A 9,759-nucleotide genomic window follows, 5' to 3' on the forward strand; every position below is an offset into this window, starting at 1 on the left:
AACCAGACAAACGAGTGACGGTTATAAGACGGACAATTCAAACTTAAGCAGTACTTGCCGTTATGAAGGGAGCGCGCGAGGTTTTTCCTCTGACTCGGTGCTGTCCCAACCAAACATTAGAGGGGTTTGAACAGTATAAAAATCTGGACGTATGATATAAATTTACAAGAGGAAAGAGTGGAGAATATGCAAAACTCTTTCATAAGTTACGATAGCGTCCAGACAAGTTTTTTTTATATATATATTGTCGGATAACGCCGAAAACCTTTGACTTAATTCACGAGGGCATTATATCTCGACTATCAAAATTTGATACCAATTACAGAAGATCCGTAACAACGTAAAAAACTTGTAGTAACTCCGAGGGAAGGATTACTGATTTCGAAATTTGTAAAGTTGCACTTTATTCTATATAATACAAAAATTAAGATACGTAGAATTGTGTGTGGACTGAACACTTTGATACAGGAACTTCTGAAACAGAGATATTTACATAAATGTATCCATGAGAATATAATAAAAAGATATTTTAATCCTTTATCATAACCACAAATCATCACATTTGATTATAACTCAAAGTTGGGGAGGTGGTTCAAATGCAGGTGTTGTAGGTCTACCACAATTTCTTCCTTCATGCGGACCCCAGCTCGGAGACGCACGTCCACGTGCGGCTAAAAACAAAATGTTTTGTTCCTTGTGCGTCTAGTCCGGTAACGCTCATGCGACACGCACAAAACGCATAGCTGTGTTGGACGCACGTGACGCGCCGCGACGGATTCGGTGGGGCCTTAGGCTAAGGCCCCACCGAATCCGGCGCGGCGCGTCGCGTGCGTCTAACACGGCTACGCGTTTTGTGCGTTTCGATCAACTGTTATAGTTCAAACACGAGTGGCCCCACACGGCGCATGAGCGTGCGTGGCGTCAGGTGCGTTACCGGACTAGACGCACAAGGAACAAACAGTTTTTTTCTGGGCTCAGCTCGTGTCGGCCTATGAAAGGATCCTTAATATCATTCTTTCTAGGTAAAATTAATCTAAAATTACCAGAGAAAAACAAAATTAAGAAAATGTCAGTAAAACTGACTCGCTCACTCTTAAAGGAAGTGTCGGTATGATAATAGGGGCGAGTGTGGAACACTACCACGAGACAATCATCAATTAGAACTTCCAATCAGAATCCCCCCAAGAGAAAGCCGATACCAACGGGCGATGCAGCCGCTACTACTACTACTAGAGGACGCCACGGACAGCAGCGCCCCTAGCGGACATCCTTAATTTTTAGCGCTATCGCCAAGACGTCTTTTTCCTTGTGCTTGCTATTTGTTGGATTTATCCTATATTCTACCATGGAACGTTCAGCTATTGCCACGGCTAAGTTAAGTAACTCATAAGTAATATTTTTCTTCATTTTGATCTTCCGGGTACCAGTATTTTCCTCTTAAATAGGTCATATACGGTTCCCTGGTTGTCTCGTGGCGGCGCCATGCTGCCTCGTAAGAATTCCCGGTCCTCCATACTGGGACTTCTTTAATACTTTATGGCTTACTTTTATTAACGTTCATTGTTTTACATCGAGTTTTAGCTAGTTCAGCCCTCCTACCATTTCTCTTAGTTTGGTATTTAGGGCTATTATTATTATTCCGGCCCAGCATCCCGGCTCTTGCTCTTCATCGGCTATCGCTGGCTCCGAGTAGGCCTCTGTTTCTTGGAACAGTCTGCCTCCTCCTGGGCTTCTTTCTCTTTTACTAAAAGTGTCCTTTCCATCTTTTCGATGTATTATTTTTTACATTTAGGGTGTTAGGCTAGCCTAGGTGCTTGTTCCTTGTATTGGTACAGCCTGGTTCACGTGGCCCTCTCACGGTTGTGTTGCTCGCGGCCTAGGCCACTTGCGGTCACGTGTCCCATCGCACCTTACCCTGCCCCCGCCCTCCCCTTCTGGTATAGGGAGGAGCTGGGGGACCCCTTGGTTGTCATGACAACCTCAGTTGCCTTCTCTCTCTACTTCTCTGAGGCGGCCAGGGGTTCCTCCCAGCGGGGGGTACGGGGCGACCACTCTTGAGGTACCGAGTCTCCATGCGGTAGTTGGTGAGGCGGGGAGGAGTAGGCCATCCCTCCCCCCCTCCCTCGCTCCCGCCGTGTTACACTGAGATCTTTCTCCCCCCTCCCCTGTTGCTCAGCCATCTGCCTCGCTATACGAAAGGAGCCTTTTGGTTGTAGGTTACTGGCTCCGCTAGCGGGCGGGGTGGGCACCTCTAGTGGTCGGTTGCTTGCCTACTATATCCTTACTTCTCTCCCCCGCTACCGGAAGGGAGCTTGCTTCTTACCTGCGCACTCTTCTAGTAGACGGGCGGAGGGGGGTTGTTGTATTATTATTACTTAATTTAAGGATATACCCTAATTTTACAATGAATTGTTACATGATTTTGTCTTCCATCCCCACCATTTTACGTCGTGGTTTCCTTTTACCACCACTCCTGGTTGGTTTCTCTTTTGTGTCTCCGCCATCAGCGGAGCTATAGCCAAGAGAGCTCTACCAACCTGGTTACCACACGTATTTTGGCGGGGCTCTGGTTTAATCTAACTTTATCGCTCCGGCACCAGCGGAGCATCTGTTAGACTGTAAGTGTTTACCTGGTACTCATGTATCTTTCCACTTACAGGCTACCAACTGCCAGGTCCCAGCCTGTAACGCGACGCTGTTCGACCCCTGTGGACACGATGAGTGTAGGTCTCACGCCCCTTGTGCCACGTCTTACAACGAGACGATCGTCTGGCACCCTGAAGCCTGCGCATCTGCTAACGACCTGGTCGGTCAGCTGGGAGATGGGGTAAGTCCCTTATAGGCTTACTTATCATTTTACTAACAACTTTTAGTCATAAGTTTGTTAACCCCGTCCCACCATTGGAAGCTAATCTCGCCTTTCTTTCAGGCTACTGGTGTGAGGGAAGTCGCCCTCGCCACCCTGAAAGCGTGGGTGGGCGGCTTCGGGAAGAACGCCGCCAAAGGCCAGCCTTACATTCTAGACAAGAAGCTGGCCGTCCAGATCTTCCCCGCGGGCAAGTCGACCGGCTACGTTGACCCCTTGTCCGCTGCCCCGCTGATAGCCTCCATCCAGCAAGACCTCCAGCAGTCCTTTGATGTCGTAGCCGCCCAGGAGTCGGTCCCGGACGTCGCTGCCCTGGACCTTAACGTCGAACCTATGGCGGTAGGGGTGGAGGATTTGTTGGTTGAGGTAGGTGTGTCGAGCGCCCAAGGTCTTTCCTTGGGTGCTTCTGGATCTTCTCCTGTCCCCTCTTCAAGTGCTTCATTCCAAGGCTTTGTGATCTGAGATCCCTACCCGCTCTCCCGCTCTCTCTGTACCCGCAAAGGTGAAGGGACAGAGAGAACCGAAGACTCTAGCCAAGACAACTTCGAAGAAGTCGTCTTCGTCTTCTTCGGCTAGGAAGTCGTCGACTTCCTACGCCGATGCGGTGAAAGCAAGGCCGAGCTCTTCTCACCCAAAGAGCTCCAGAAGCAAGGCTTCTAAGGAGAAGGCTCGCGCTCCCGCCGAGCCACTGCCTTCTCCCGCCTCCACCGCTTCCACTCCGGCTACGCCGGTAGGGGTAGCAGGCCCTAGCACCTTTGATCCCTCTGCTTTCTCAGCAGTGGTGATGCAACAGGTGGGCGAGTTGGTTGGCTCGCAAGTCTCCGCCCTGGGGACACGGTTCGAGCAGATGTTTGCACAGTTGTCAAGCACTCTGTCTCAGTCAGGGCAGTCAATTCAAGATCTCTCTAACAGGATGAGAGAGAATGAGGACCGAGTAGCGGGGCTATCTCAGGTCCCTCTTCCAGTCTCCCCAGCGCCAAGCACTGGGATTCTTCAACTCCCGCCATATGACTCCTTGCCAGCTTTCTCTATGGAGAACCCTTGGAGAGTAGCTGCCTACGCTCCATTCAAGGATGGGATGATCTCTATCCCGGAGTGTGGAACTCGAAGGATTGAGGACTTCGAGTTTTACCCTCCGGGTCTGACGCAGCCTTTCATCGGTTATGCTAGGCTGACGCCAACGGCTCTGACGAGGGAAGACAAAATCTCTAAAGAGTCGGTCTTATATAGTAGAGATCATGCTCAGCGAATGAATGGGTTCACTTGGCCTTGAGGGCTGGGAGTGTACGAACACCAAACTCCAGGCCTACAAGAGTCCCTTCACTATTTTCGCGACGGAAGAGGAGGTTTCTCTTCCGTTCGCCACGAAATTAGTGGAGAAGTCCCTTCAGGCAGTCCTCAAGGATGAACCCATCCCACAGTTGAGGGAGGCGGAGTCTACTTCTCCACTCTTCCCGGCTTTCGGAGAATTGTGGGAGAACTTGCCAGCTACATTCACGCTTGGTAAGCTCAAACCGGACTGCGCCATGGACCAGTTCGGCGAGAAACTACCAAGGCTGCCGGATTCCCTAATCCAGGCAGAGTTTGATGCACGATCCAGGTTTGGCAGGTCCCTCAATTCCCTTATTATTACGGAAATGGCTGCCCTCTCCTATGCTACGGAACCGCTGTTCAAGATCCTAGCGAAATCTCAGTTCCAGACGGTTCTAACGGACGCTTTTGAATTCTTCCAGGCTAGGAGGAACTGCCGGAAGCATGTCCTACAAGAGTGTACCATTAGGCATGAGCTAAAGTTGGACTCTTAGCCTCTAGCATGTGGGGAGCGGATCTCTTCCCAGAGTCCGCAGTTAACGAAGTACACCACGAAGCTGCTAGGCTCAACCAGAGCCTTAGAGCTAGGTGGGGTATTTCCTCGAAGAGGAAACAGGAGTCCGTTCCCACTGCTGGTAAGAAACAGAAGAAAGCTGGTAAGAGGTTCCAGCCATATAAAAAACTCCAGCAACAGCAGCAATTTGTGCAGGCGGTCCCAGTTACCCAACAAGGACAACCTGCTGGCTCCAAGCAGAATCAGCCTATCCTCCTTTTGTCCCCTCAATCTCAGCCATCCACCTCCTACGCTATCTCGCCGGCCTTCAACCCTACATATGAGGCTCAAGGCTACAGTCAGCCGAGAGGTAGGGGCGAGAGGTTATTTTCGTCAGCGTGTGGGCGCAGGAAAGGGGGACAAGGAGCAGGCAGTTTCAGAGGGGGGGCGTGGTGGCAACCCGCCCATCAACAATGAGGCTCCCCAGGTAGGAGGGAGGCTGTCCTCTTCCGCCACAGGTGGGGGTTCAGCAATTGGGCACAGAGCATAGTGTCCAAAGGATTGGGCTGAGTTGGATCAAAGATCCCCCTCCAATCAAATCATTCCACCAGATACCGTCAAAGGAATGACAGATTACGCGGGAAGAACTCCTTCAGAAAGGAGCTATTGCGAGAGTCAAGCATCTAAAATTTCAAGGTCGCTTATTCAGCGTGCCAAAGAAAGGCTCAACAAAAAGAAGGGTAATCTTAGACTTGTCAAAGCTAAACTCTTTCATTCGTTGCGACAAGTTCAAGATGCTTACCCTCTCGCAAGTAAGGACCTTACTTCCGCGTGGAGCCGTCACATGCTCCATCGATCTTACAGACGCATACTATCATATCCCTATAGCCAGGCACTTCCGCCCATTCCTAGGCTTCAGGCTAGGAAATCAAACATTCTCATTCAAAGTGATGCCCTTCGGTCTGAATGTAGCCCCCAGGGTATTCACAAAAATAGCAGAAGTGGTTGTTCAACAATTGAGAGCTCAGGGAATCATGGTAGCAGCATACCTCGACGATTGGTTGATCTGGGCACCAACAGTCGAGGAATGTCTCAAAGCCACCCAAAAAGTAGTTCACTTTCTGGAACATCTGGGGTTCCAGATAAACAAAACGAAATCCAGACTTACTCCGGAATCTCGTTTTCAGTGGCTAGGAATCCAATGGGATTTGTCTTTCCCACAATCTGTCAAGTCCAGTGGCCAAACGGAAGGAAATAGCAAAATCTGTCAGGCAATTTCTCAAATGCAAACAAACGTCAAGAAGAAACCAGGAGAGAATCCTAGGGTCTCTTCAGTTTGCTTCGATAACAGATATCCTTCTGAAAGCAAGGCTGAAAGATATAAATCGAATTTGGCGGTCAAGAGCAAACTCCAAATATCGAGACAAGTTGTCAGTAATCCCACAGATCCTCCGCAACCAACTACGGCCTTGGTCAAAGGTAAAGAACTTAGCCAGGAAAGTACCCCTTCAATATCCCTTCCCAGTGTTAACCATTCACACGGACGCATCCCTGTCCGGGTGGGGGGGATACTCTCAGTTCAAACAGGTTCAGGGGACTTGGTCAGTTCAATTTCGCCAGCTCCACATAAACGTGTTGGAAGCAATGGCAGTTTTTCTTACTCTGAAGAGGCTGCTTCCCCCGAAGAAGTCTCATCTAAGGCTAGTTTTGGACAGTGCAGTGGTAGTTCATTGCATCAACAGAGGAGGGTCCAAATCCAAGCATGTGAATCATGTCATGATAGCCATCTTTGCATTAGCAAACAAACACAAATGGCATCTGTCTGCCACTCACCTGGCAGGAGTAAGAAATGTGATAGCAGACGCCCTGTCCCGGTCAGTTCCTCTGGAATCAGAGTGGTCTCTGGACGACGGGTCATTCCAGTGGGTAGTCCGGAGAGTCCCAGGTCTCCAAGTGGATCTCTTCGCCTCACAAGCGAACCACAAGCTCCCTTGCTATGTGGCCCCCAACCTGGACCCTCTGGCTTATGCCACGGACGCCCTGTCGTTGGATTGGAATCAGTGGAGGAGAATTTACATTTTTCCTCCAGTGAATCTTCTCTTGAAAGTCCTAAGCAAACTAAGGTCTTTCAAAGGGATAGTAGCTCTGATTGCACCGGACTGGCCCAAGAGCAACTGGTATCCTCTTCTTCTGGAATTGGGTCTCCGACCTCAACGGATCCCCAATCCCAAGCTATCACAATCAGTACAAATGAGGACTGTGTTCGCTTCCTCAGGAATTCTCCAGACCCTAACTTTATGGACTTCATGAAGTTTGCGGCTAATAAAGATGCTGATATTGACCCACAGAATATTCTCTTCTTAGAATCAGATAAGAGAGAGTCAACCATTAGACAATATGACTCAGCTGTTAAAAAATTAGCATCTTTCTTGAGAGAATCGAACACTACAACCATGACAGTTAATTTGGCTATATCCTTTTTCAGATCCTTGTTTGAAAAAAGGTTTAGCAGCTAGCACGATTACCACCCATAAATCGGCTTTGAAGAAAATCTTTCAAGTAGGTTTTCAGATAGATCTGACTGAATCTTATTTCACATCTATCCCTAAAAGCCTGTGCTAGACTTAGACCTTCTCAGAGGCCTACTACAGTTTCATGGTTCTTAAATGATGTCCTCAAACTAGCTTCAGATACTGACAACTCATCTTGTACATTCATAATGCTCCTGAGGAAGACATTATTCTTATTAAGCCTAGCCTCAGGAGCCAGAATTTCAGAACTGTCGGCTCTATCCAGGGATGCGGGTCATGTGGAATTTCTCCCACAGGAGGAAGTTCTACTTGCTCCGGATCGTAGCTTTTTAGCCAAAAATGAGGATCCTCTTGCAAGGTGGGCTCCTTGGAAGGTTATCCCACTTCCACAGGATCCTTCTCTCTGCCCAGTATCAACTCTTAGAGCCTTTCTATCTCGTACTTCTTCAAGATCCTCAGGTGCTCTCTTCATGAGAGAAAAGGTGGTACCTTGTCAGTAAAAGGTATTAGACAACAAATCCTTTACTTCATTAAACAAGCCAACCCTGAGTCATTCCCAAAAGCACATGATATCAGGGAGTAGCCACCTCAATTAATTATTTTCAACATATGAACTTTGAGGATCTTAGAAAGTATACTGGATGGAAATCCAGACAGTCTTTAAACGGCATTATCTAAAGTCCTTGGAATCTTTAAAGTTTTCAGCAGTAGCAGCGGGAAACATTGTTTCCCCTGATACTGTATAGTAGTTGTAGTATAGATCCAGTCTCCTTTTCTACCTACATCATCCAACATGCCTCACCCTATCGCCAGGCTAACCCTCGAATATCATAGCCTTAGCCGTTGATCATATAGTGGATTGTCCCTTATTTTTTTGCTAGGGACATCCACACTTGGTACTGATATGTACTCCAGTGTACCTACCCTTATTTTTATGCTAGGGTAGGACACAATGTTTGTATATATTTTGCCATACTTATATTAATGATGGACTTCAGTGTACCTACCCTTATTTTTATGCTAGGGTAGGACACAATGAGTTTGTATATTTTGTAAATATGTTAAGTAAATCCTTTTGTTTGTTTATATTACATGCATCTCTGTAATTTACTTTAATTACTATTTAAGTACTTTAAGATTGCTAACGTTCTATTGTTTTATTGTTTAATATAAGTTAGTTTAAGTGCTTAGTTTGTATGCTGTAATTGATTTACTTATATTATATCCATCATTTTACACTGCTTTTCATTGTTCCTTTTTTCCCATCTTGTCTGTTTCTCTGGTACTCTTTCATAGGCCGACACGAGCTTGAGCCCAGAAAAAGGGTGATTTTGACGAAAGGAAAAATCTATTTCTGGGTGATTGGCTCGTGTCGCCCTATGAAACCCCCCCAGTGTTTTGGTTTGTTTCCCCCCCTTGCAGGACAAGATGTTTTTAGGTTAAGGATGTCCGCTAGGGGCGCTGCTGTCCGTGGCGTCCTCTAGTAGTAGTAGTAGCGGCTGCATCGCCCGTTGGTATCGGCTCTCTCTTGGGGGATTCGATTGGAAGTTCTAATTGATGATTGTTCTCGTGGTAGTGTTCCACACTCGCCCCTATTATCATACCGACACTTCTTTTAAGAGTGAGCGAGTCAGTTTTACTGACATTTTCTTAATTTTGTTTTTCTCTGGTAATTTTAGATTAATTTTACCTAGAAAGAATGATATTAAGGATCCTTTCATAGGGCGACACGAGCCCAATCACCCAGAAATAGATTTTTCCTTCGTCAAAATCCCTTGTTTTTAGCCGCACATGGACGTGCGTCTTCCGCATGAAGGAAGAAAGTGTGGTAGACCTACAACAACCTGCATTTGAACACCTGCCCAACTTTGAGTTATAATCAAATGTGATGATTTGTGGTTATGATAAAGGATTAAAGTATTTTTTTATTTTATTATAATTCTAATGGATGCATTTATGTAAATATCTTTGTTTCAGAAGTTCCTGTATCAAAGTGTTCAGTTCACACACAATTCTACGTATCTTAATGAAATAAAGTGCAACTTTAATTTCGAAATCAGTAATCCTTCCCTCAGAGTTACTACACTACAAGTTTCTTACGTTAATACTTATCTTCTGTAATTTGTATCAAATTTTGATATTCGAGATATAATGCCCTAGTGAATTAAGTCAAAGGTTTTCGGCGGCATCCGACAATATTAAAAAAAAACTTGTCTGGACGCTATCGTAACTTATGAAAGTTTTGCTCATTTCTCCACTCTTTCCTCATCTAAAGTTATGTCATAAGTCCAGATTTTCCTACTGTTCAACGCCTCTAATTTGGTTGACAGCACCGAGTCAGAGGAAAACCTCGCGCTCTCCTTCATAACGGCAAGTACTGCTGAAGTTTGAATTGTCCGTCTTATAACCGTCACTCGTGTGTGGTTGGGCCACACTCGCAGAAGACGGAGACGCTTGTAGACGGATAGCCGTGTTGCACGACGCGACGCGCCGCGCCGGATTCGGTGGGGCCTTAGCCTTAGCCTTATGCCAGCAAGAGTCTCGTCGTCAAGTAAGGT

At 46.9% G+C, this 9,759-nt stretch overlaps 1 protein-coding gene across 3 annotated transcripts in view; it reads right to left on the reverse strand.

Moving 5' to 3' along the window:
* The window catches only part of LOC135200259 (organic cation transporter protein-like), a 90,055-nt gene that overhangs the window by 48,001 nt on the left and 32,295 nt on the right, over nt 1-9,759 (reverse strand). The gene's annotated exons all lie outside the window — the stretch shown is intronic.

Source organism: Macrobrachium nipponense, chromosome 26, assembly GCF_015104395.2.
Source record: "Macrobrachium nipponense isolate FS-2020 chromosome 26, ASM1510439v2, whole genome shotgun sequence".
NCBI lineage: Eukaryota > Metazoa > Arthropoda > Malacostraca > Decapoda > Palaemonidae > Macrobrachium > Macrobrachium nipponense.